Source organism: Mesocricetus auratus, unplaced genomic scaffold (assembly GCF_017639785.1).
Source record: "Mesocricetus auratus isolate SY011 unplaced genomic scaffold, BCM_Maur_2.0 Super-Scaffold_100691, whole genome shotgun sequence".
NCBI lineage: Eukaryota > Metazoa > Chordata > Mammalia > Rodentia > Cricetidae > Mesocricetus > Mesocricetus auratus.
Window position 1 is genome coordinate 33,910,592 of NW_024429267.1, and position 27,700 is coordinate 33,938,291.

At 43.1% G+C, this 27,700-nt stretch overlaps 1 long non-coding RNA gene across 1 annotated transcript in view; it reads right to left on the reverse strand.

Moving 5' to 3' along the window:
- Positions 1–1,490: 1,490 nt before the first annotated feature.
- The window catches only part of LOC106021999, a 29,609-nt gene continuing 3,399 nt past the window's right edge, over positions 1,491–27,700 (reverse strand). Inside the window, exons 2-4 of the long non-coding RNA XR_001197101.2 lie at positions 13,069–13,276; positions 2,636–2,752; positions 1,491–2,426 (exon numbers count right to left, since the gene is read on the reverse strand). This is a non-coding gene — a long non-coding RNA (uncharacterized LOC106021999). The remainder of the gene's footprint in view (positions 2,427–2,635; positions 2,753–13,068; positions 13,277–27,700) is intronic.

Here is a 27,700-nt window from a genome sequence, read left to right on the forward strand (position 1 = left end):
TCTCAAAGACAAACAAAAGAGGCAAAAAAGATATTTAAAAATGTGTCATGTTGGATATAACATTTAACAATAATCAACGTTGAATTGGACAGGGTCTGAGAAGACTCCATTTACTGTACATGGGTTCAGTCACTGATAAGACAGACAATGGGCTGGCATAGTGGCTCACACCTATAATCCAAGCATTTGGGTGGCTGAGATAGGAGGATCACTCTGAGTTTGAGGACAGCCTGGACTACAGAGTCAGGCACAGGTCAGCCTGGGCTAGAGTGAGTCCTTGCCAGGCAAAGAAAAAAAAGGGACTGTGAGAACAGATGAGTGAAGTGTGTGGGAATATGATGTGTGTATATTCAGTTGAGATCATTTACTAATATGGCACTATTCACAAAGCTAAATATTTGCTCTATGAGTCGGTGACAGGATTATTAAAACCTGGGCAAGCAACATGATTAAGGCAATGAAGTATTTGTGGCACCAGTTCTGATAGATTCACTCAGCTATAACATGTGAATAGAGGGCAGGGCATGGTGACATGTGCCCTTAATCCCAGCACTCCAAAGGCAGAAGCAGGAGGATCTCTGTGAATTCGAGGCCAGCCTGGTCTACAGAGTGAGTTCCAGGACAATTGTCTCAAAAAATGAAACATAACAAAACTAGCAGGATAGAAGCTTCCATCCTCGGTTGTGTGGCAGCATCGTCTAGGGAGCTTTGGTGGCTACTGATTCCGGGGTTTGGTCCTCAGAGTGTCTAACTCACACCATCTCTCAGAGCTTTGGAACCTGACGTTAAAAAAGTCCCCCTTGGTAATTCCACTCACCAGCCAGGTCTGGGAACCTCTGCAGTAGAATCTTACAGTATCTTCCTAGTTCCCAGAGTTCAGCTCAGCACCCAGGTCTTCTTATTTGCATGTCTTGCTTACAGATCACTGTACTAATTATGATCTTCATTTTCTTCTCTTTCTTCATCTTCTTTGGAAGTACTGGGGATCGAACCGAGGGCCTCACATCTGCTAGGCAAATACTCTGCCACTGTACAAGATTCCCAGCCCTGAATTTATTTTCTTAAAGCTCCCTAATTATAAAGGATTCAGTCTCCATAAAACCTAAATCTGCCTCTAACCAGAACCTGCACTAAACTTAGAAACCTACAGCCACGGGGCAAATCCAGCCTTCTGCCTGCTTTTCTATGGCCCACAAGCTAAGAAGAGTTTTGATGTATTTAAATGGTTGAAAAAAAGTCAAGAGGAGTAATACTTCATGACATGTGAAGCTTACATTTTGGTGTCCATAAATAAATCTGTGCTGGCTCCATTCATTCACTTATGTATTTTCTATGGTCGATAAAGGGCCACAGTGGTGGGGTTGGAAAGCTGTAATAAAGATGGTATTACATGCAAAGTTTGAAATATTTACTATCTGGCCTTTTACAAAAAAGGGTTGTGAACCTCTGACTTATAAAATCAAATTATAACATAGACACAACAGGAAAAATGATTTGAAAGATTGCTTTATTTAATAACTTAAAAAAACCTGACAGAATTATTTAATACAACTTACAAAAACTGCCAATTACAGAAGTGAGAAATTTGGTTTATGAAAATTTACCAGTCATTAAATTTAGGCACAACCTTAAAGGAACCGTAGCAGTGTATTGAGCATCAGGTACACTGAGTCATGTCTAGTCTGTAGATTGGAAGCCACAGTTAGTAAACTAATTCAGGATTGGCATAAGTAAAAGTCCTCCAAAGTGGAATTATAGGGAAAATCTTGGAGAACATTTGTAAAAGACATATGCAATTAGATTCACCACTAACCATAAAATAGTATTTCTCTGAATCTGAACTAGGCAAAATATAATGAAATGTTGCTAACGTTACATATCAAAGTTCTACTCTGAGGGTGGATTAGTAAGCCAGTCAGAACAGGCCTACAAACAACATTAAAAACACTAATGATCGGCTGTACTAGGCAAGAATTGTGACAGATCATCGAATTTTGGCAACAAAACAGATTAAAATATTGATTTAGCTGTCACTCTTTACAAAAATATGACAAAATTGTTTGCAGAGCTGCAAGGGACACTGTGAAGGCCTGGGCCTCTGAAAAGACTCAAGGAGGAAGTTTTATAGAGGCGGCCAATGTGGCAGCTGGGCAGCTTGACTGCTGACCCGGCAGTTTCTGGACAGGGCAGACAGCAGGTGGAGAGTGAGACCAAAGGACAGGCCAAGTGGGAAGATCGGCCAGCGAGGCTACCACTGGGTTAGGAGGTCAAAGATAAAAGCGGAAGCTTTGTTATCCAGCTGACTTAGCAGAGCTCATGCTTAGACGGGCCAAAATCAATGGCGGCCCTTCACTGACTCCAGGGCCTGGTACTTTGGGAGGGTTCATGTGGTCACAGCTGGCTGTTTGGCAGGGATCTGATCTGTCCTGTGGGAGAGCATAGTTCCTGTGTTCCAAGATCACCTGGGAATATCCCAACTAGAGTCCAACATTCCCATTTCCCTTCCCTCCCTCCCTTATTCCTTCCTCCCTTCCTTCCCTCCTTCCCTCCCTTATTCCTTCCTACCTTCCTTCCCTCCTTCCTTCCCTTCCTCCCTCCCTTCCTTCCCTCCCTCCTTCCTTTTCTTTTTGCATACCTTCTTGTGATGCCAGAGATCAAACCCAGGCCTTGTGTGGTCCAAGGAAGTACTCTGTCATTGAAGTACACCTCCAGCCCCAACTTTTGCACCTTCACGCTGGAGGAGACCTGGGAGCTGTGAGGGTAAGAGAAGCATAAATGGAGTGATTGAGAGGCAGGTGGGGAAGAGGATGGCAAAGCGGTGTTTTGAGCATCTGCATCCGCTACATGGCAGGCACTTTGCGCATGTTATTTGGTTATATCTCACTTTCCTTCAAATTAATCATTGATCCTGTTTAACCGTGGAAGCAGTGTATGCTCGTTATTCACAGCCAGCAACTGAGAGATGGAGAATTGCAGAATTCCTAGGTGTGGGTGCTAAGGTGTGAATGCAAGTTTGTCTTCCCAACTCACCATGCAGCTCCTGGGGCGCCCCCCTAGCAGAAAAACACCCAGCAGGGAAGCACAGTATCTGCTCTCCTGCTTGAGGGCCACCAAAGCAAGGCTTACCAGTGCTACAAAATAAAAGTGCTCTAAGACCCTTCACTGATTAACAATCGCCTCCAAGGCGGAAGACCGCTTTCTTTACCTATGGCAGCCTTTCTTAAAGCAGCGTTTCTAATTTTGAATGTAGGAAGCGTCCAGCATTCGGTGGCTCTGGGACTTTGCAGAAGCCCCCAGGTTAGCAGCCAACGCCTTCCCTTCCTGCTTGCCCAGTTTTGCTGTTCTGACCGCTCCAGAACTACAGGAGCAGTTCAGCGTCTTTCACCGCAGCCCAATTAGGAAAGTGGTAGCAGTTCTCAGCCCTCCCTCCCCTGGGGGTTTCTTTTCCCCGGGCCATTAGAGTAATGAGTCATGTGATCTTTCCCTTAGGTGATGGGTAGGGGCAAAAACAGTTAGTGAATCTTCAGAGGGATTGTCACAAGCACAGTGAAAACAGCAACTCCCTCCTCCCCCGTGGGGGGATGCACGCTGCACTTGGAAATCCAATGAATCAACTGGCTAGTTTGTAGATATTTCTATTTCCATCATAACTTTTACCTCTTTTGTTCCCCCAGAGTTTAAAATGGCTACTCTTTTCCCGTCACAGACCACTCAGAGAAGCTACCGGAAGAAATTGCAGTCAGTAATGCCACCTTAAAGAATCCTGTCAACTCTAAGTTTAGATTTCCCTTGTAAACCTAGGCCTAATCTCAGATTAAACAAAGCAAATGGCCCCTAAGTAGCCGGTGTCTTTACGACCTCCATGTGTTCATGTGTCCACGAGCTGGCTTCACCCCCAGACAAGCTGTCAGGATAATTTGCAGTTCAGGAAGCTGCCTTCCAACCTAGCAGAGGGAAAAGGGAGACTTATTTCATCTAAACGGCCATTCTGTAATTACAGGATTTGGGTTTTGAGTCACTTCACTTTACATGACCCAGAATTCAACTCAGAAAATTAAAAGAACAGCGTTTTCGATTCTATTTATGAAAGTTAGTGTCTTAGCTGGTGGAGTTAGTAAAGTTGAGGGGAAGGGAGCATGAATTGGGAGGCAAAGTAACACTGTCTTATTCCAGTGCTGTGAAAAACTTCAGTCATATGCTATTACCATTGTAAGAAGTAATACATGTACTTCTAGATTTGTACAGGAGGACATGATAGCCAGAAGGGAACCATGGGGAGAGCTGGACTAGGATTCCAACCAGGGAGACACCCCAGTGGCCTATCAAATCTAAATAAAAGATTGATGATGATTCTGAGTTTAAAATTTAATGTCCTAGCGACCTGTTAAATTTTACATGATGAGGCTCTCTGCTCTGCTGTAAATCAGTAAAATCGATTATGCTCTCATGTCTTTTATAAGACGAAGAGCATGTAGACTTTACTGTGCTTTCTTTGAGATGGGCATCTTTACTTCTTCCGTCATCATCATGTCCTGGAATTTTATTTATGAGAAAATCTTAAGAGCAATTAACATGTATGATACTTCATACATGCCACATTAAAATCCTAGCCTGCTAATCGTCCTTTCTTTTTCCCTATAAATTTCTGATAACCACTGGATTTGCTGAAAGCAATGTGGTAACTGGATATACTCCAAGTCCAGGAAGCAGTTCTCAACTTTTAATTATGTTGAAATGTATCCTCTCCCTGAGAAGGGAGCGTCAGGTGTGGACACGGCTGTGAAGAAACAGTGCGCAGTAATCACAGCTATGCACCTTCCTTGTAAATAAACATTTAGTGTGTGTTGATCCAACACTGTAGTTACCGCGACAGCCTTTCCCCAAAGGCAGGTTACAATTCCCAGGAACCGTCCTTGATGAAGCCCATAGCCCATTTCTCAGATGAGTTAGTAACTGTGGAGAAGGTAAATTAACTTTTTTTTTTTTTTTTGAGTTTCAAGTGGACAGGGAGACCGAGGCTCCTGTAATGCCCTCAGAGGCCATGGTTGACAACATTTATTTCCTGCTGCATTCTGTCATCAGTGTTCCCACTGATCCTTTCCTGCCCTGCTCCCCACCCCAAATCCTCGGTGGGGGAGGGGGCAGATAATTCTGAATAACACCAAAGTAGATACTGCATACCCATGTCACCAAATTGTGTTTCTATAAATGAAAGATGCCACTGCAAAAAAATAAAGCCTCCAATATGACCACAGGTAATCATTAACATATTGCAAAATAAGGAATTTTAATTGACTCATTAACTCACAATTAGACTTTAACAGAAGTAAATTATAAGATCATTATGAAATAATGCTTTATTTTCAGTCAAGAGAAAAATCTAAATTCCTAATTGTATTAGCTTTGTGTGTGTGTTGCTGTTTTAATGCTTGGTCACCAAGGAGTGGTACTATTAGGAGGTGTGGCCTTGTCCTTGTTGGAGGATGTGCATCACTGGGAGTGGGCTAAAGCCAGGCCCAGTGTCTTTTTCTCTTCCTGCTGCCTGCTATTCTGGATGTAGAGCTCTCAGCTACCCCTCCAGCACTGTCTGCCTGTGTGTCACCATGCTTCCCACCATGACGATATTAGATTAAACCTGAAACTGTAAGCCAGCCCCAATTAAATGCTTTCTTTTATAAGAATTGTGATGGCCATGGTGTCTCTTCACAGCAATAGAATATTTGCTAAGACAGTATGATCTAGGTTCAGATGTGTCCAATCTCTTGACACTGTCACACAATATTGTCATCTGCAAAGGTCATGCTCAAGAGCCATACAACAGAGTTATATGTTAAAAAATCTCTCTCTCTCTCTCTCTCTCTCTCTCTCTCTCTCTCTCTCTCTCTCTCTCACACACACACACACACACACACACACAATCTGGTATCATTTTAAGTAAGTTTGTGATTTTGCAATAGACTAGATTCAGAGCTATCTCTTAGTACACACTACCCATAGGCCATGGGTTGGATTTGCCTGGTAGTATGATATTTATGTCTGTAATAGAGATCCCAAAAGTGGGGATTAAAGATAAAAGGACAGACATTTTTATGTCTTACATTGGTTATATTTCAAACCTGCTGCATTCCCATAAAGTATGAAATGAGAATATTGATTTCCTCAGATTTTTTAAAATGCTATATTTAAGTATAAGCTCACTGATGTTCACAAATATTTATGGCATATTCATAAAGCAAAAAAATGAGGAATGTGCACTCACACATGAAAAAATATATCAAATTTCTGTTTAGAAAGTCTCTTAAAAATTAGAAAGCTAAAATTACAGTGGGAGGGATTATTTGCTGCAGATAAGAAAAAAGAAGGTGTGAGGTCCCTGACGCATGTTTCCTTTCCAATTTAATTAGTGTTTAATTTTTCACATTTTTATTTTTACTTTTCTTTCCTTTTTATGAACAGTCCCTGATTTTTTCACCAATTAATATTTTTGTTTATGAGCTGAGAGATGGCTCAGCAGGTGAGGTGCTTACTGCCAAGCCTGACAACCAGGGTTCAATTCCCGGGACCCACATGTTAGGATGAAGAGAACCAACTCTAGCAAGTTGTCCTCTGACCTCCATATTCATGCACCTCCCCCCCCACAAAAATACAAACAAAATCTCAAGACTCTTTGGTCAAGAATAGTCTTGGGAGTATATACTTATTCTAACACAGTATTACCTACTCTTAGTTGTTACACTAAATCAAATTATATTAATATATTTTCCAAAGGTTAAATTCTTTATGAGACTATAAGGCACTATTTTCTCAAGTCATTTTTATATTGCTTCTGATTATTTTATGTAAAATTTAAAAGTAGAGAAATATTTTTCTTTAGACATTGTATTTTTAAGCTTTCTTTCTGCGTGTAGTCATTTGCAGGGATCCCTGAAATGAATCATAACCTTTTGCCTTTCTGTCCCTTTTTGTCCCTGTCTTCCCTCTCCCCTTCCCCCTTCCCTCTCCCCCTTCCCCTCCCCTCCCCTCCCCCTCCCCTCTCCCCCTCCCCCTCCCCCACGCTCTTTTGTCTCCCCACCTCCTCTTCCCTTCTTGCCTCCCCACACTAACAGTCAGTGTGCTTCAAGTTTTTACTTCAAGCTGATATTGATGTAGCAGAAACTCAAAGCAATAGAATTAATATTCTAGAAGATTTCCTAATAGATTTGCTTAGGAGACATTAAATCACACAAAGTAGAAATTCACTAGGGGAATGATACCTCCCATATAGCCCAAGGATACATAGTCTGCTAACCAGGCTGGGTTAGAGATATACTAATATCTGTAACATTTGTTCCCAGGGACTGACTAAAGAACATGACTCTAACAGATCAAAGGGGCAGTGCAGGGTCCCCATCCAAGTTAGGTCCTGGAGTACCACACAGACGGTTCTCTTCTTGAGAAAAGAATACTTCTGCCAGGTGGGCAAGATGACCCTGGGTAACAACTATGGGAAAAGAACAGCACTGGTGCACTTATGAAATAAATCTTTGCTGTGTAAATCTCCCATCTGCCCAAATGATCAAGCTTGCAATCTCCTGTCTCTGTTTGAATTGTTCAAAATGTATCTGGGCTGGGACCTGAATGAGATTTCTCCGTCTGGCTGGTGAATCCTCTGACTCCGCCCATCTTCACAGCATCCTTAGTTTGGTCACCCCACCCATTTTCCCTGTCTGTCTAACAGCCAATCAGCTTTTTATTAACCCAATTTGAGTGACAAATCTTTACATCGTACAAAGTATTATTCCACAGCACACACACTTCCATGGAACAAAAGTCTTTCTCTTAAAAACACTAAATATATTAGGGGGAAAGGCGTCATGAACAATAACCAACAGAAACGGTAGATAACATTATCATTAAAGCACTCTGAAGATTTCAGATAGTAACTATCTCAGATACAAAATATAGTAATTATGTTAATTTTAGAAAAAATGTAAGGTAATCTTGAAACTGTGAGCAGGCAGTGGAAAGCCATGTTTAAATATCAGGAAAACATATTTTACTTTATTCTGACGCAGGGTTTCATGTATCCCAGGCTGGCCTTGAACCTCTGCCCCTGGGCCTGTAGGATGGCAGAATATTATCACAGAGAGGGAATATAAAGAAAAGCCGTTTTCGCCTCATGGCTTCCAGGACACAGGGAGAAGAGACAGGAAGGGACCAGCGCGAGATAGAACATGCCCCCAATGACCTACTTCTTCCAATTAGGTCCCACCTCCCAAAGTTTCTACTGCTTCCCAAAATAGCATCATAAGCTAGGGACCAAGCCTCAGGGAACATTTCATACCCAAACCATAGCAGAGACAACAGCATTGTAACTTATTCAAGGTAAGTTCTGAGTGTACTCTTACATTGTGTGGGGACATTGCCACATAGATTCATGTCTTGATGACTCTATGAATAGGACCACCACCTAGAATGGCTGTCTCCCATGTCTTTGGTTATAGTGGTGGCTTAATCCAATATGCACAATTTGGAGGCAATCCTCCTGGCCCTCTCAGCTTTAGATTTGTTCATCCATGGTGCAGACCACAGATGATCAAACAGGCCAGGTTTGCAAATCTGACAATACTGACACACCAGTTGAGAGCTTGGAGAAGCAGCAATTGTTGGACCGAATAAATTAGCCTGTGTTTCTTCTCACCTGCCTTCCCACAGCCAATAGGGAGGTGGAGAGGGTGTGACGCTTGCTGGCTTCAAGAGGCTCCTGCTTTTGAGCGTGGGTGAGCCCTGAGTCCACCTTAGAACTCAGTCATCTCCTGACTATTTCCTGCCCAAACTACAAGCCAGCAGTGGAGGCATTGGGCTGAGTTCAGCCGTAAACACTACTCTAACAACCTATTATTGCTCAAACCACCTGAGGACACTCACTGCCGGCACTCCTGCATGAGCTAGGGCTTTCTGTGCCTAGTAACTGAAAGCCCAATTTAGATGGACTCAGACAACAGTATTTTGGCTAATAGTCCCACTGGGGGTTCTCAAGTTTAAGCACTAAAAATTGATTCTGACTGATTAAGGGCACTACCAATTTGTCAAAAGGATAGTCCAAAGGCTGGGCAGAAAGGACACAGCCCAATCTCTCCAGAGAAGCAATCTGGTAAGCACAGTGCTGATGGACAGGGGTACTGTCTGATGTCCCTTGATATGGGTACCAATAGCCATTCCCCACAAGAGCACTACTGCAGTCATGGCTGCTGCCCCACCAAGAGGAATCCCGACTTCTTGGCTGCTCCATTTCACTAGCCCTGTCCGGGGAGGGAGGGTCTGATGGCCAAGCAGATAGGAGTACCTGTGACCTGGTAGGAAAACAACCTAGGACTGGGACTACCCCGGAAGTTTCTACACTAGGAAACATCTCTACCTTAGGGAAAAGCAAGTGGTAAGGGCATCGTCAAACCTGGTGAGGTAAGCAGGTCCAGGCCTCACATCTGCACCCCACAGAGAGACTTGTGCAACCAACTCCCTCACCATCTGGGGAGATCTTGTTTCCAGAGGTCTTTGTTCACTGGGAGTTAAATAGTAACTGGCTTAAACGGTGAACTTGAAAGTTTGCCAAAGCAGAACTTTACGGATTCAGTGTCTACTTCACAGGTTGTTAATGGTCAATTCAATGACCTGTGCTTCATTCCAGAGCTCTAGGGGAAGAAGTTCCAGTCCTCTGACAGTAAGCCACTGTGACTGGAGAGTGGACCTGCTTGCTCTGTTGGTATGGCAGAGGTGATTGAAAGCCAAATCCTCCAATTCCTTGTATCCACTCCCTCTGCAATGGGACTCTGTGCTCTGTCTCCCTCATGAGTGGGTCCTCTGACTGGGTTTGGCCATGTAATTTTGCTTTGCCCAACAGTGCAAGATAGAATACTCGATAATTCAAAGCCCAGGTCAATGAGGACCTGGTGATCAATTTCCCAACCCTTGAACTATATATTTTATTGCCATGCACTGGTGAGATTTTAAGGGATTTTGTTCATAGAGAATGTTCATTTGCTGGGCATGGTTGTTTACACCTTTAATCCTAGGCAGATCTCTGTGAGTTCAAGGCCAGCCAGGTCTGCAAAGCAAGTTCCAGCCCAGAAAACCTGTCTCAAACAAAACAAAATATTTAGCCTATCTTAAAACTATTATATATTTATTTATCATGTGTGTGAGAATATAGTATACTGTTTGAACACATCTGCAAGTACACACTCCCATCGTGGGTATGGATGCCAAAGGAGAATGTCCAATCAATCACTTTCTGCCTTACTCCCTTGAGACAGGGTCTCTTCGTGAACCTGAAGCTACAGTGATCCTCACATTTCTATCTCACCACAGTGCTGAGGTTGCAGGCATATGGGCTATCCCACACAGGTTTTTATGTGGGTGCTTGGAATTTGAACACCAGTTCTCATGTAATGAGCACTCTTATCCAGTGAGCCATCTCTGTAGTTTTTGGAAAGTATTTTTATTAGTTCTTCTATGAATTTAAGTTAAGAAATAAAAACTGGGCTAGGCCTGGTAATGTGAACTTATTGTTGTGGGATATTAGCTTAAGGGATGTTACCTTCATTTATGGTGTAGAATACTTGTTTAATGATGCAAAGATGTGTTGCACTTGTTTAACTCTGTAAAGCTGTGTTATTGGACCTTCCTAAAACACCTTCTTGGTCTACTAAAGAGCTAAACAGCCAATAGCTAGTCAGGTGGGAGGGACAGGCAGAGTGAATAAATAGGAGGAGAAATCTAGGCTTGAAAGAAGGGTAAGGATCAAGAAAAGGAAGAGTACACCAAGGGCCAGTCACCCAGTCACACAATCAGCCATGGAGTAAGAAGGGAAGAAAGATTACCCAATAAAGAAAGGTAAAAAGCCAAGAAGCCAAATGTTGAAGAAGAGAAATGGGTTGATTTAAGTTAGAAAAGCTAGCTAGAAACAAGCCAAGCTAAGATCAGGCATTCATAAGTAAGAATAAGTCTCTGTGTGTTTATTTGTGAGCTGGGTGGCGCCCCGCACCAGCCAAAAATATTCAACTATAACCTGTAATCCTAGCTGCTCAGAAAGCTGTAGCAGGAAGATAGCAAGTTCACAGCTTAAAGACCGCAAGTTCAAAACGTGCCTGAGCTGTAAAATGAGTTCAAAGTCAGCCTAGGAAACTTAGTGAAATAAGACTAGGGGTGTAGCTCAGTGTATTAAAAGAAATAAGGAAGGGAAGGAAAGGCAAAATTGGGATATCAGCAAGATGACATTTTTCTAGCCTCAGAAGAGTCATCAGTTATCAGTTCTGGCAACTACCCAAGAACAAGGGGCTACAAAGCTCCTCATAACTATTACGAGAGTGCTGTAGTTCAGATTTTGAATGGCCTTCAAAGTTCATATGTTAAAGGCTTAGTCCCCAGCTTCGTACTCTTGAGGGATAGTAAAAACTTTGTGGTGAGAGGGCTTCTGGTTCACGGGGCTGAGCCCGCAAAGGAGAGAGTGTTCAAATGTGTTTCCGTGGAAAACACGACTAGTTCTTGTGTTCCTCTAACTGCTCTGTGCTGGCACTCATCTGAAGATTGGGGCATCAACAGACAAACCTGGCCCTTGCTGGAGAGGCATTGATCATCTTACTGGAGTGGGTTGCAGGGGATGAACAGGTGAATGAGTAAACCAAGATGACAATTCCAAGTAGTGATTAAAAACTGGAGAACATAAGGGACGCCCCCACCCCAAATCCAAGCCTGGTGTTGCACCAAAAACAAGAAAGAGATGTACAGATCTACAAATCAATGCAAATCTAGGCAAAAGCCACAAAAAAAAATCCCTGGGACTGAGGAGGGACAGCTGTGGCTTGCTGTGGACCAAGGGTAGGCAAAGCAGAGGAAGCCACTGTTGGTCGCAGTGGAGGCAGGGTTGTAACTATTCTCCTTTCCTGACCACTGTCTCTGGTAGATCACTGCCTGGCACCCCCTGGAGGTGACATATCTGTTAGACAGAAGCGCTGAGGTGACATGGGGTAACAGTGCTTGTGTGAACTAGCCTGGTAACAGTTGTGGCATCTGGAGTCTGAACTACTAAACCCACTGCCTTCCCACAGCCTAAAGACTAGGGACTGCTGACAGGGACAAGGGCAACAGGTAGCTGACAGGCAGAAGGTGGCAGTGACTCCCTGTGGGGCAAGTACACTGAGCCTGCATTTCTTCATCTGTAAAAGTGAGGGTTATGCCTCCTCACTGGGTTGTGGGGACTCCTTAGAATGCGTGTGGGTTTGACCCTCTGTACTGGATGAACATATCCAGTCCATCCTCAAACAAGTCTCTAAAGGATAGAATGAACATCCCCACCATGGAGCTGCCATGAAACCGGGCAGTTGGACGCATCTCAGGAGAATGGGTGAAGTTCACACTACAAAACAGTAGGGGTCAGGTACATATGTGTGTGACAAATGTACCGGGATCTTTAAACCCATAGTGGAATGCACCCATAGCGACCAGAAGGAAGTCCCTCTCTGGGCTTAAGGTAAGCTGCCTTGTGATAGGGAAGCAGGGAATGAGCTCCAAGTAGCTTGACAATGGAGGTTCCAGACCGCCAATTCCCACTCCCCAGAGACAGAAACATCAGTGGATGCAGGCTTGGCACCCCAGACTGGATAGCAGAGTGATCTGTGTCCGGGCTTATACCAGCCGTCTCCACTGTGGCCTAACTTGACATTTGTGGTGGTTCGAGTGAGACTGGCCCCTGGGGCTCATATGCTTGAATGCTTTGACCTCAGTCAGTGGAACTGTTTGGGGAGGATTAGGAGGTGTGGCCTTCTTGGAGGATGTGAGTTACTGGGGGCAGGCTTTGAGTTTTCAAAAGACTTCTGCCATTTCAAATGTGCTCTCTGCTTCCTGCTTGGGGTTTGAGATGTGAGCTTTCAGCCCTGTTCCATTGCTATGCCTGCCCCTTGCTGCCACAACGCCCTGCCATAGTGGACTCTGCTCCCTCTGTAACTCTAAGCCCAAAGTCAACCCTTTCTTCTGTAATTTGCCTTGGTTATGGTGTATTATCACAGAAACAGAAAAATAGTTAATACTCACTCTGCTTCCAAGGCTTCTTAGACTCTTCCCTGGGATCCCCTTCCCTTCTGAGCCTCTGCCATTTGGGCTCTGGGATCCTGTACTCTTTCCCAGACACCAGCCAATCTTCTTCAAAAGCACATTTGATGGATCAAAGGCACAAAAGCCCAGCCTTCATTCTATCCTTGGGTGTCAGTTGGCATGACTGCCAAGTGCAGACCTGTCCTTTCTGAAACAGAGACAAAGGGCAGTAGCAAGCTGGTTGTCACTTGAGATGCTTGAGGGTCCTGGACTATCTTGATTCCCATCTCTCCCTGTGCTCAGAGAAGGTCAAACCTACAGTGCCCCATAACATGAGTTAGTTCACATACACATGTATGTTTCTTTTTTCCTTTTTTTTTTTTTGAGACAGGGTTTCTCTGTAGCTTTGGAGGCTGTCCTGGAACTCACTCTGTAGACCAGGCTGGCCTCGAACTCACAGAGATCCGCCTGCCTCTGCCTCCCGAGTGCTGGGATTAAAGGCGTGCGCCACCAACACCCGGCTACATGTATGTTTCAAAGTGCTGCTTTCTGTGGTAAAACTTTCAACTAGAATTTATCTGTCTCAAAATAATCAGCACCATTTTTTATTCACAAATAATTTTCTCACCAGTACTGTGGATCATAATAGTATATTTCTTACAGTATATACTGTGTGTTTGAGAGAGTGGGGGTGCTCAGGTGTGTGGGGGTGCAGATGCTGATGCTACTAGTGCATGCAGGGAACAGAATGTCATCAAGGATCATCCACCTTGTTTTTAGGGCCTCTCACTAGAACCCAAGACTTGCCAGTTAGGTTAGACTGGCTGGCCAGTGAGGTACAGAAATCCCCACCTCTGGCTCTCTAGTGCTGGGATTATAAGTGCATGCACCATGACCAACTCTTCACGCAGCTGTTGGGGATCAAACAGTCCTCATACTTGCCCAGCAAGCTTTTTACTGATGAAGACATCTCCCTAGCCTCATGATAATATTTCTTAAGTGTTATATGCAAGATTCTGACTTCTCCCATCTTAAAATCTACAACAACCATATGAAGTATGTGCTATCCCATTCTCAACAAAAGAGACACTGGAATCTTAAAGGATCCGATTGTTTTCCAGATGTTATTATTATAGTGTGGTACACATGCCACAGAATGGGTACAGTCAGAGGAAGATTTTGCTGCAACAGTTGTCTCCTCCCACCTGAACACGGGTTCTCTGCCTCACTGCGGATAAAGTTCATCTTAGTACAAAGTCACTTATGAAACTTATGAACCTGAGAACAGCATTAGAAGCAGCTGCTGTGTCATCTGCCCCCAGTGAGTGCCAGACTAAGTAGTGAGTAGGGGCAGAAGGATGCATTCCTACTTCCTGAAGCCTCCCAAGTGTTATCAAGCCGGCATACTTCACATGGTCCCACCGCATCTTGTACCTTATGACAGGGGGACCCCTGGGTGGGCACAAGGCAGTGCCACCAGGAGCAGCTGGCACTGGCCGGGCTGCCTGAGCAGGGAGAAGTCTGCAGCAGCATGACTGCTGTAGCTGTGGAGTTCTGAGAGCTCCTGTAGCAATGAGCAAAGTGTCCTGCCAAAGGCTGAAAGGTGATCGTCCTTGAAGATCAGCTTAGCACTGAGTAGGATCGATGAACTCAGACTGGCAGGACATTCTCACCTGTGTCTAATGCTCACATGGGAGGTTTCTCTTGGTTGTATGTTTAGAAGTGTGATGCCTGGTCATTGGGAAAGCCCATTTTAACTTCACCGGCTTTATCGGAATTACAGTTGTAACAATAGCTTCAGGGAGTTACTGGTTACTGATCCCATCTAATTTTCTTTCCTCAAAAGGTCCGTCGAAGAATAGCCGGATGGCTCAGCCAGTAAAGGTACCTACCTAACCTGCATTTGATCCCCATATAGAAGGATAGAACCAACTCCCACAAGTTGTCTGCTGACCTCCACATTCACACGTGCAGTGGCATGCACATGCCTTCATACACACAAATAAATATAAACAAATAATGAATTTTTTAAAAGTTCACCAGAGACCCATGTGTCGATCTATAAATTCATCCTGAGGATGGTGGAATAACAAAATATTCCCATTACAATTTCCTCCTTATTAAAGTGATAATTGGCATCTGCTGCCAAATTCACAGGAAAGCCCAAAGTAAGAATTTAATGCTTTGAGGCATTTGGACTCAGAGAGAGACGCTAATATTTAAATCCACATCCATTTAAACCCAGAATTGTCATTGTTCCCAGGAGAGTGCACAGGCTGTGTTCGACCCTCATTCTCAATTCTCTTTGCCACCGTGCCTCCCTCACTCTATGTGCACACAGGCCTTCTTACCCACCCCAACCCCACGGACTCACATGTCCGAATCTGCACCCACCTAGCAGGGAAGCAGTGTGCGCTCTCATTTCATAATCCATGGAAAGTAACACTGGGCAAGTCCTTATCACACATCAAGATCTGGGTACCCACTGGGTGATGGTGATGTTCCCATGGAAGCCTGTGACTACCTAGGCTATGTTCATGTGGCTTCAACTTATAGTTTCAATACTATTCTCTGTTAAGAGAAGCTTTTCTTTTGCTAGCCGCTTTGGTTTATCCCCCGCCAGTCGCCTGGGCTCTGCCGCGCCAGCCTGGTTCTAGATCCGCATCAGTCCCAAATAAACACACAGGAGGCTATATTAATTATGAAGCTGTTGGCCTTGCTTGTTTGTTACTGGCTAGCTCTGACTTAAGTAATTACCCCATAATTGTTAATCTGAGTATGTTTCTTACCGGAGAATAGTTTCCGGCTTCCTACCCCATGCGGTTACATCTCGAACTCTCTTGTCTTTCTCTTTCCCAGAATCCTCCTCGACTCCTAGTCCCTCCTATCTAGGTTTTCTATAGGCTCAACAGTACTTTATTGACAAATAACAGGACTTCCCCAACATCTCCTCTTTTCTGTTTAAACAAAAGAAAGGTCTTAATTTTAACATAGTCAAATTGTATATAACAGAACAGTTATCAAATAAGAACATAGTTACAATATTTTAGCAAGATTTAAAGAAAATATCATCTACCTCTTTCTTGTGAATCCAAAGTCCTATATGTAGCTTATCTCTTATCATAACTAAGGTAAACTATAATTATAGCTATCTGTCTTCAACTCTATTAAAGACCACAGAAGGATAATATATAAACACTAGGCACCCAAGTTCCTCTGTAACGTTGGGGCATCCATCTTCAGCCCATAGGCCACAATGTATCTGGAACACTTCTCAGCAAAGCAGGAAATTTCAAACTGTCCATCTGTATCAGCAGTCTGTCAGTCATTTTTCTGTGTCCTGCAGAAAGTCCCGTAGACTCTTTCATGCAGCAGGAACCCTGTAAGACTGAGTTCAGCAGTCACATCCCTATGGGTCCTGCATGTCCAGATTGTACAACAATAGTCAAACAGTCTAGGCAAGAGCAGTTTCTTGCCCAAATAGCTAATCTTGCCATGTTGAAAGCAAACTCCATAACAAGTTTCTTCGATGCCCATCTTCCTCTCAGACGTAATTAGTGCTGCCAGGAGCAGACATTTCTCATTGTCAAGAAAATCCCTAAACCATTTTAAATGCCATTTTCTGAAGGTCTTTGAGAGGTTTGAAGACTGTTTATCTGTCTGAAATACATTTCTATCTATCTAGAAAACCTAACTTACCTAACTATAAGTTCTGACTATTATAAGTAACTTCTATAATCTGTATTTAATTATGCATTACATTCTAAAAGATCAGTATAAGCACAATACTTAATCAAGAGGAGAAATATACATATCACAAAATTGCCCTTGAATTTGTATTAATAAATGAAAAACAATACCCATACCATAATTCCCCTTTTTACCATTAAAAGGAGATTGGTTGTGATCATTAACCAATTATAAACAATCCCATTTAAATGAAAACAAAGATTTATAAACAAGATGGGAATTAGGACGTCGCTCATTTCAAACTGCTTCCTGCTGGAAGGGGGTGCTGTTCATACCATGGGGATCATGACAAAACTCAGAAACCTGTATAAGTCCGTATTTTCGGGGTCTGTAAGACTGCATCATCTTAGCTGTTTCAATTGTTGGAACATCTGATCCACTGCTTCCGGGGGTCTTGGTTCGTGAAACCACAGAAGCCTGGAAGGAATTCTCAGCTTTTCATTTTCTGTAGAAACATAAGCAAATTCTCCTTTTCCAAGTAACATATCCTTATACTTAAATTTTGAAGTCAAGGCATTTTCAAAAGATAGAAGTTGGATTAATTTAGCAGCATTTATAATCAAGTGTACTTTAGTAGCAGTTCCTTCCTGAGCAAGCAAAAAACTGAAAAACACAATAGCATACAGTATCCAGACTCTCTGTGTATTTTCCATCTTTATGTGGCTTGTTTATTTATCTATTATTACTTTATTTATTTCACTTTTATTTTTCTTTGAGACAGGATTTCTCTTTGGAAATCTGCCTGCCTCTGCCTCTGGAGTAAGTCCTACCAGCATGTGCCACCACAACGCCGGCTTTTGTATTTATATCCACTTTGTCGTTTCATTTTCTCTCTCAATCTCACGTATATTTTTAAACACACTGTAAACCTTTAGAAGTTTTTCTTTATCCAAGTCTGACTTTACTGTAAATCTTTATGTTTTTCTGGCCACGTGTTTTATCTGTAAAACCGCGGCTGTTTTAAACTGCCGGTTTTTCCGTCAAGATGGCGGGCGTAAGCGTGACTTCAGCTTACCGCCTCAGTCCATGCTGACCTCCAGCAAAAGCTGCCACTTCCAGCTGTACGTACACACCTTTCAATCGGTAGCAGAGTCTCTTAAAACAACCTTGCTGGTTTTTTTTTTTTCTTTTTATGCTGAGTCAGGAAGACTCCGGTAAGCGAGCCACGTGAATCTCGGCTTGTGGCTAGCAAAACAGAGCACACCTGAGAAAATGCTGCTACCAAAATCTGTGCTTCTCTCCGTTCTTCTGTTTCTAAAATTCCTTTAAAGCTTTTGCCATTCTGCGTGGAAATTCATGATCCCACTCCTGATCACCATTCTGTTAAGAGAAGCTTTTTCTTTGCTAGCCGCTTTGGTTTATCCCCCCGCCAGTCGCCTGGGCTTTGCCGCGCCAGCCTGGTTCTAGATCCGCATCAGTCCCAAATAAACACACAGGAGGCTATATTAATTATGAAGCTGTTGGCCTTGCTTGTTTGTTACTGGCTAGCTCTGACTTAAGTAATTACCCCATAATTGTTAATCTGAGTATGTTTCTTACCGGAGAATAGTTCCCGGCTTCCTACCCCATGCGGTTACATCTCGAACTCTCTTGTCTTTCTCTTTCCCAGAATCCTCCTCGACTCCTAGTCCCTCCTATCTAGGTTTTCTATAGGCTCAACAGTACTTTATTGACAAATAACAGGACTTCCCCAACAATTCTCCTTTATTTTCAAAAGACTTTTTAAGTTCTTATGTGCATAAGTGCCTGCAGAGGCCAGAAGAAGACATCGGATCCCCTGTGACTGGAGATACATAGGATTGTGAGGCACCATGGGATGCTGGGAATTGAACCCTGGTCCTCTGCAAGAGCAGCAAGAGCTCTTAAACACGGAACCATCTCTCCAGCTCCTTCAACACTAATTTCCTCATCTCTTGTGGCATTGGTAGGTGCGGTCCCAGAGACTACGGAAGCATGTCCACTACAGAGATTTTTAAGAACAATGCAAAAGACTATACGTTGATCCACTTTTAATATGATTACACACTAGCAACTGCATATCGTGCCAAACGTCCTTTCCCTCCAAAAGCTTCCTTGACTTAACCTTTAAACAGCCTCTGCTCTTGCCATCATTTTGTGATGAACACAATCAGTGACCAACACAGAGAAGCTCTGACACAGATGTTTGAGAGCCTAGTCCCTAATGGCTCAGGACCACTAATGCTGCTGAGGCTTGCCTTGGGTGCAGTTGCATTACCGACCTGTGTGGGGCGCTCTGCTTCTGCACTCAAACACAAGATCTGCAAAAGTCACGGTAGAACAGCGGTCATGACAGCACCTGAGCAACTTAAATCTTTCTCTTCCACTTCATTCTTCTCATCAACTTCATTCTCTCATAAAAGCTTTCATGGAGTGCTTGATCAGGATTAAATTTTAAAACAGCAAAACTGTAAAATTGCAAGGTGTGATTTTTTTTCTGGCTTGTTAATTCAAATTCACATATGATAGATTCTTGATACATTGATATTGACTCTTTTTAGTAGTCTTTACTATTTTTTTTCCAGACAGGGTTTCTCTGCATAGCTTTGGAGCATATCCTGGAACTTGCTCTGTAGACCAGGCGGGCCTCTAACTCACAGAGATCCTCCTGTCTCTGCCTCCTGAGTGCTGGCATTAAGGGCATGCACAGCCACCACCACCTGACTAGTGTCATTACTATTAAGCTGTAATGCTATTAGTCATTTCTGTAGTCATTAAAAGGAAGGCATGTATATTTTTCTTTCCTTTGAGCAATGGTAACGTAATTAAGGCGAATAATCAATTACATTCCCTTCTCTTGATATGGTAATAATTTATTTTATTACTTATTTTTTTAACTGGCCTACAAAGTTTGGACAATCCTTCTTCAGCTCATTCAATGATTAGTGATAATGGATTGTGGAGGCAAATGAAGGATCTGCTCTCTGTGCAGACACCTAAGGTGCACCCTGAGTGCCAGCTCCCTGATCAGCCAAAAGGCAAGGAGGTGTGGATCTGAGAGCACCTCTGCCCCCTGCTGCTTGCTGTGAATTTGCTGATGGAGAGATGATCAACCTTTGTTTCACCTAAATCTGTTGTGTTCAGAGACACAGACTTAACTACAATGTCAACTCTGTGAAGATTAGAATTTAATTACATTCACAGAGAGCTTTGGAGTCAGTATGGGCAGTTGATGTGTTTTTATTGAAGGAATGAAGGAATGTGACTTTACTCTGTTGGAAAAACATGCTAATACCTTGGCATGGTTTTTGTCTTTGAGTTCAAGGCCAGCCTGGTCTACAATGCAAACTGAGTTCCAGAACAGCCAGGACTACACAGAAAAACAAAAATAAGAAAAAAGAAAGAAAAACAGAAAATGTTCGACTTACTTAAAGATGCTATAATATAGTGCTGGGTCTTGAATGCAAGGCCCTAGTGCATGCTGGGTAATGGGCTATTCCCCTCAGCCCATTCTGTGTTTTGTGTGAGTGCTCACAGTGCAAAGTAGGTGCCTTATCAGGAGCACACATCATAGATTACTTCTGCATCCTCCCTTCCCAACTCCCCCACTTTCCTCAGGGTCAGAGACTCAGTAAGTGTAGGTGACAGTCAGTTGGTTTACAAGATCCAGACTCAAAGCTATTCTGAGGAATTGAGAGTAGCCAAGAAGTTAAAATTTGGTAAAACAGCATTTTCATTGATATCTTAACCGCATTAGGTTTTAGGGCAGTGTGCTGGCTAAGTCTGTGTCAACTTGACACCAGCTATGGTCATCTGAGCAGAGGGGACCTTAGCTGAGAAAATGCTTCCCTAAGATGGGCATGTAAACCCAAGAGAAGCAAGCCAGTAAACAGCACCTCCATGACCTCTGCCATCAGTTCCTGTGTACAAGTTCCTGCCCTGTTTGAGTTCCTGCCCTGGCTTCCCTTAAAGGACTGTGACTCAGGACATGTAAGCCAAATATACTCTTTTCTCCCCATGTTGCTTTTGGTCATGGTGTTTCATCACAGCAATAAACAACTCTAAGACAGGTAGGTTAGGGGAGTTGCTCATTAAGAAATAAAATGGACAAGCTGGAAAGATGGCTCAGTGGTTAAGGGCACTGTCTGCTCTTCCAGATGTCCTGAGTTCAATTCCCAGCAACCACGTGGTGGCTCACAACCACCTATAATGAGATCTGGCGCCCTCTTCTGGTGTGCAGGCAAGCATGCACGATACATAAGTCTTTGGGAGGGTGGAGGAGAAAGATGGGAACTATAGTTGGATTGTAAAATGAATAAAAAAATTTGAAGAAATAAAATGTTCACCTGGCAATGGTGGCACACACGTGGCAGAGGCTGGCCAGCCTGGTCTACAATGCAAACTGAGGTCCAGAATAGCCAGGGATACACAGAAAAACAAACAAATGAAAAACAAAAGTAAGAAAAAGACTGACTTACTTAAAGATACTATAATGCCAACTTTATCCATTTCTTCGTCACTCGTGTAACCAGTACCTAGAAATGCATCGGATGTAGCTCACGATCACCGAGCTCTATGATTTCTATTCTATATGAAGTGAGAAAGGAAGGAGAATGTACCAGGGTTGTTAGAGCAGGGTATCTCACTGTGTACCTGGCTGGCCTGGAACTTATTGTGTAGACCAAGCTGGCTTTCAACTCAGAGATCCAACTGCCTCTGCCTCCTCAGTGCTGAGATTAATAGTGTGTACCACCATACCCAGGAATGTAGCTTTTAAAGCATCTGTTCTTGCAAGGTATCTTTGCAAGAATAATACTGAATGTTAGTGTTAAAGATCATAAAAACTGAGCTGGAGGGGTGGCTATGTGGGTAAAGTGACTGTCACATGCGTGTGAAGATCTGAACTTGAATCCCCAACACCCATGTAAAAGCCAGAAGGGAGGCACATCTGCAAACCCAGTGTTCCTACGGAGAGATGGGAAGTGCACTAAGAGAACCCCTGGAAGCTCATTGGCTGGTTAGCATGGCATATACAGCAGTGAAGAACAAAAGAGTTAACACTGACCTCAAAGCAAGATGGAAGGAAGGCAAGGACTCACACTGGAGTTTGTCCTCAAACTTCAACATGCATGCAAGTGCCTGCCTGTACACTCTCTCTCTCTCTCTTTCTCACACACACACACACACACACACACCATCATATACATACAGTCACATATACGCACTCACACAGTCTCATTCACATACACACACAGCCACACAAGGTCACACATTCACACATGCTCACATAGTCACACACGTGCTCACATACACTCATACACACTTACACTCACATACACATATTCACACGGTCACACAGTTCAGCCTCAGTTTGTAAATAAACATGCCAGAGCCCAAAGAGCATAAGTAACTTCAGGAAAACACCTTACCAGGGACTCAAGCATCTGAGGATACTGTGAGAACCAGAGCCAGCAATTTCAGCTCCCACATGGGTCTCACCGTAAACAAAGAGCACTTCCAACTGTCAAACCAAAGCTCCTGAGGCTGAGGGATCTTTGAAATGAGGGCTTGTTAAGCCTTAGAGAGGCCAGGAAAAGAACCAGGTTGTAAGACATGTCCCTGTAGCTACTAACAACGAGGCTGGATAGAGTTGGAAATATGCCTGGCAAACTTATGAGTCATAAAATATTTTTATAATGAAAGCTTGTGAAAAGAAAGCATAAATAGTTTACACTGTATTCACATTGGTTATAGAGATGAGGGGTAGAATTGTGCAAAACAGGGCATGTTTGTCTCTTTGGGATTGGTTGGACTTAGCAGTCCAGAAAGTTTACCTAGGGACAGGTATGGTGGCACCTGCTGTTCCCCGCAATGGAACTTATGTCTGGGGTTTCAACACATATTGGAGAACATGAAACAGGCTTTTGTTCATTTGGCTCAAAGCTGTTTTATCTCTCTTCCCCTCCATCTTCTGACCCTTATAATTAAATGTGAGACATCTCAGATTTTTTTTTCTCATAACATACGAGAAAATCACTCCATTTCCTCATTTTACCAAACTGACTAAATTATTTAAGTGTTTCAGAATTATAGCTGTGACCAAGCAATGAAAATTAATTTTAGAAAGTTACATGGGCAGATAAGAACACACTGGCTAAGGGTTATGAAGAATTGCTTAGTATGGGCCAGGCCTAAGCACACCTGACCCAGTGCATGGAGGGCAGAGGCAGGAACTCACTGTAACGCATACCTTTACGAGAGGAGGTGCTAACATGGAACATGCCACATCGTTTGCCCCTGTAGGCACTGTTGGCTCACTAACACATAATGCACATGTAACTCAGTGAAACCAGATCTCCAGCACCAAGATCTGCAACCTCCAAAGTCATGAGAAAGTAATCGGGGGTGGTGATACTTTAATGTAGCATGAAGAGAACAAAGGTGATACTTTAATGTATCATGAAGAGAACAAAGCAATGAGTACTTGGCAACTCATAGAATTACAGGAAATGTCAGAGCCAAAAACTTGAAGGGGGAGGACAAGAGGGTCAACAGAGTCAGGACACACACAAGTGTGTCTCATGCTTGTCTACTGTTTTAGGGTTTCATTGCTGTGAAGAGACACCGTGACCAACTTTCATAATTGAAAACATTTAATTGGCTGGCCTACAGTTCAGAGATTCAGTCCATTGTCACCGTGGTGGGATGTGGGAATGTGCAGGCAGACATGGTGCTGGAGAAGCAGCTGAGACTTCTACATCTTGCACAAGCAACAGGAAATGAACTGACTCACTGGGTGTGGCTTGAGCATATATGAGATCTCAAAGCCCACCCCCACAGTGACACGCCTACCTCACCAAGGCCAAACCTTCTAGTAGTGCTGCTCCCTCTGGGGGCCATTTTTTTCTTTCAAACTACCACATCAACTTTACATGGGCTTTCACTCTGATGAGGGGAAAGCATAGGATCAAAAAGGACAACGTTACAGTTTAGTTCAACCATCTTTAATTGGCTTAATTTTTGACTCTAGAATGAGGCAACACTTCACTCATACAATAGAATAAATGTCCCAATGATCTAAACAGCAATCTGTGTTATCCAATGAGAAAAGCTGAAGAAAACAGAACTGAGAAAACAAATTTGGATTGGTCATTTCAAAGTTACCTCCCTCATAAACTGGAGATGGGAGACAGCACAGCAGGGTGAAGGCTGACCAGTCAAGGTCGGGTTGTCCCAGGTTTGTTATTTTATGCAACGGTTAAATCACACAGGGCTCCTGAAACTGACCTCTTTAGGGAACTTGGCAGTGATCTTTCTAATTCTGCTCTCTCCTGAAGTCAAATACCCTGACAGGTGGTTTGCACATGAGTGCTTCTGTCTGAGTTTTAGCCAAGTTTGTTGGGGCCTAGAGCAGATCACAGTCCAAAGCAATGATCGCCTGCGATTTTTGTGGTTTTGTTATTTGACTTTCTTTTCTTCTAATGTTTCTCAACATGTATCCCAGACTGACCTTAAACTCCAGGTCCTCCTGCTGCTACCTCCCACTGTCGAGATAACAGGCCTGTCGTCACACTTGGGACAGGAATAGCTCAGGCTAGCCTTGAACTCACACCCCGGCCTATCTGTATCAAGCTGGAGACTGCAGTTCATCACACATGGAAAGCACGGCGGCAGGAGCATGGAGCAGGTGGTCATGAGATGACCACTGATGCTCAGCTAGCTGGTGCTCAGCTTGCTTTTCCCTTCTGGTGCAATCCCAGACCCCAGACTGTGGAACAGTGCTGCCCACATTTAGGAAGACCCAATCTTGGAATTCCTTCACAGGCATGCTTAGGGGCTTATCAAATCTCCTTAATTCTAGAACCTTCCGAGTTGACAGTCAGCATCAACCATTCAACTCAATTCTGTCACATCCACCAATGCCTGTCATTTTAATTATTTCCACTGATTTTTTTCCTGCCAACTTCAGCAGAGTGCCAAGAGTATTCTCAATTTAATTCCACCTGAGTCATGTGACCCACTGTAGGCTGATCAGTGAATTCTATTATTCACTGGAATTGTTTCCAGCACCCTTAAGTCTGAGGCCTCTACTTTCCCAAGGAGTAAACCTGGCTCCAAAGGAATGCAGACATTTGTCACATCTTCAAAAGACTTGTCACAACCCCCGTTTCCAGCCCTACATCTCTTCCTTTTCTGAAGAATCTGCCATCTCTGATTCTGTGCCGTGAAATAGGGTCTCTTTCCTCTCTGCCACATCTGCAGAAAATGAATTTTCATCTTATCAGCTTTGCAGGATCAGAGCTTTCTCAACCAGTCCCTACCTACATTCCAAAGCCGAGCTGACATGAGATCTTCACCCATTTCCATTATCCAGTGGACTTGAGCCTTTTAGGTATCTTTACTGTTATTTTCGTGGCATTCTGAGAGATCAAAGAAAATGTATTCTGAACTGTAATGTTTAATCAGAAGTCTAATTGGAAGAATTCTCAATAATGTCCTGTGAAGAGGCTACAGTGGAATATGCTCATGTACAGTGCAAAGGGAAAGCAGAAGAGGGGGGGCAGGCAGAGGGAGAGGGGGGCGGGCAGAGGGAGAGGGGGGTGGGCAGAGGGAGAGGGGGGCAGGCAGAGGGGCGGGCAAGCTCTGGCCCACACCCCAGTGCTAAGCAAAAAATGGAAAAAAAGAAAACCTGCCTTTTTTATATTTTGGGCTTCTAAGGTTTCATCTAAAGAAAGAGCCTTCAACTAAAAATAGCCTTAAAGCCACTGTACACCACCAGGGTGCCTGCTACATGTGCTTGGGTTTATAATGATTCTGAATGCTTTGAGATTCTGGTTTGATTTTTTTCATTAGATTTCATTATAAGTATCTTTCCACATTTCTGTATCTTTTTCATGATCCATTTTATAAACTACTGCCTGACATTGGTAGACCTTTAGCAAATAATCATGGAATTATATATTATATAATAACCATTTCTAATTCCTTTATATTATATAGTATTTATGTAGATAGATAACCTATTTCATTCATGCATGCATGCATGCGTTCAGCTCCCAGGACACATTTTTGAAAAGGACTGCATGCCCAATACTATCAGGTGAATGCATGGATGTAAGGCTGGGAAGCCAGCATAAATGAGATAACATAGCTCTTTCTTCACAGATCCTACTATCAAAAAGGGAATCTAGCAAATTAATTCATAATCATGATGAAGAAGAGTTCTGGGAGTCAAAGGGGACTATAAGGGCACATAGTAGGGAAACACATTGGGAAGTCAGAGAAGGCTGCCTAAAGGAAGACTCAGGGCAGAGCCTAAAGGATGAACACACCTCTACACAGTTAAAGCAATACTCTGCACATAAACAAATGTAACATACCTTTACATAGTTAAAGTAATATTCCACAACATTCACCCACATTGCCCTCTGAGAAGCCGTCTGCTGTGGCTTGACCTGTCTGTTGTTCCCCTCTGGCTCTTCAGGAAGGTTCTCCAGGGCAGTCTTCTTAACTTCTCCACTTGCAACCATTTGTTTTTGTCTGAGAAAAGTTTACAAGATCCCAGGTATGCCAGTATATAATATGTGCACAGGAGTCAAGCAATTGGTGACAATAAATCACAAATATTGACTAAGAAACCATGTGCATATTTATGTGTGCCTGAGTGAGTTTCTGTGTCCCATGTGTACATGTGTACAGGGAGACCAGAGAGCACATGATCTCCTGGGCCTAGCATTATAGGCAATTGTGAGCTGATATGGATGCTGGGAACTGAGCCCAGATCCTCTGCAAGAGTGGCGAGCATTCTTAATCACAACCAAAGAAATGTATTGAGAAACAATTGCTTGATACACATAAAACTTTCGTGTTTACTAACAAAAAAGCAAACCTACATACTAATGAAGTAGATGCATTTATTTTTATATACAGAATTAAATCTTGGCTGAATATTTGCTACTGCAGAACATGGAATGTCTTTAGTGTGTATTAAAAGTTCATCACTATTTTGATTTTATAATTGTCAATACAGAGAGTGCTGCTTCACGTAAATATGTACTGCAAGAGTATGTGTGGGCCATTTCAGAAATTACTGGAAATTTAGTCCCAATCATAAGCCAAAACTTGTAGAATGTGTTTTTTAATGACACTAAGCGACTCTACTATCAATTTTTTGTTGTTGCTGTCATTGTGTTTTTTGTTTTTTTGTTTTTTGTTTTTTTTTTGTTGTTCCGTTTTTGGGACAGGGTTTCTCTGTGAAATAGTCCTGGATGTCCTGGAACTCACTCTGTAGACCAGGCTATCCTGGAACTCAGAGATCTCTCTGCCTCTGCCTCCTGCATGTTGGGATTAAAGGCGTATACCACCATGGCCAGGCCTACGATCAAATTTTAAAACCAAACATCTCAACACAATACATTACAAGGAAATACTAAATTGATACTTCCATGCTGAAGAATGACAAGAGGAACCTAATTGTCTTTCTTTTTCTACAACAAAGCCATTACCATTCCATAAGAACGAAAACCTTGTACCTCCAGGAAAAACACTGCCATCCATGGCATGATAGTCCCAAGGTTGAGCTAATGTGTGCCAGGCAGTGTTCTGGAGTTCATGGTGTGAGGGCATGCACAGTTCAAAGTGCATGTGTTGTGCATGCTAAACCAGCTGTGTGGTGGCATTGGTGAGAGCTGTGGGAAACACCAGCGCTTCATTGCATGTTCCATTTAGAATTAACTTTGATCATTGTGGTCAGAAACATTTCACTGTTGGCAGTTTTCAAAGCCCCCATGCTCACTTACACAACCCTACAGTATTGCCACCTACAGTTTAGGAGCTGTGGCTTTAAAGAAGGTGTTCCTAGCTTTAGGGTAATCCCCAGAAGAGTCCAGTGTGATTTTTCTCTGTTCCCAAGCAAGATGTTAGT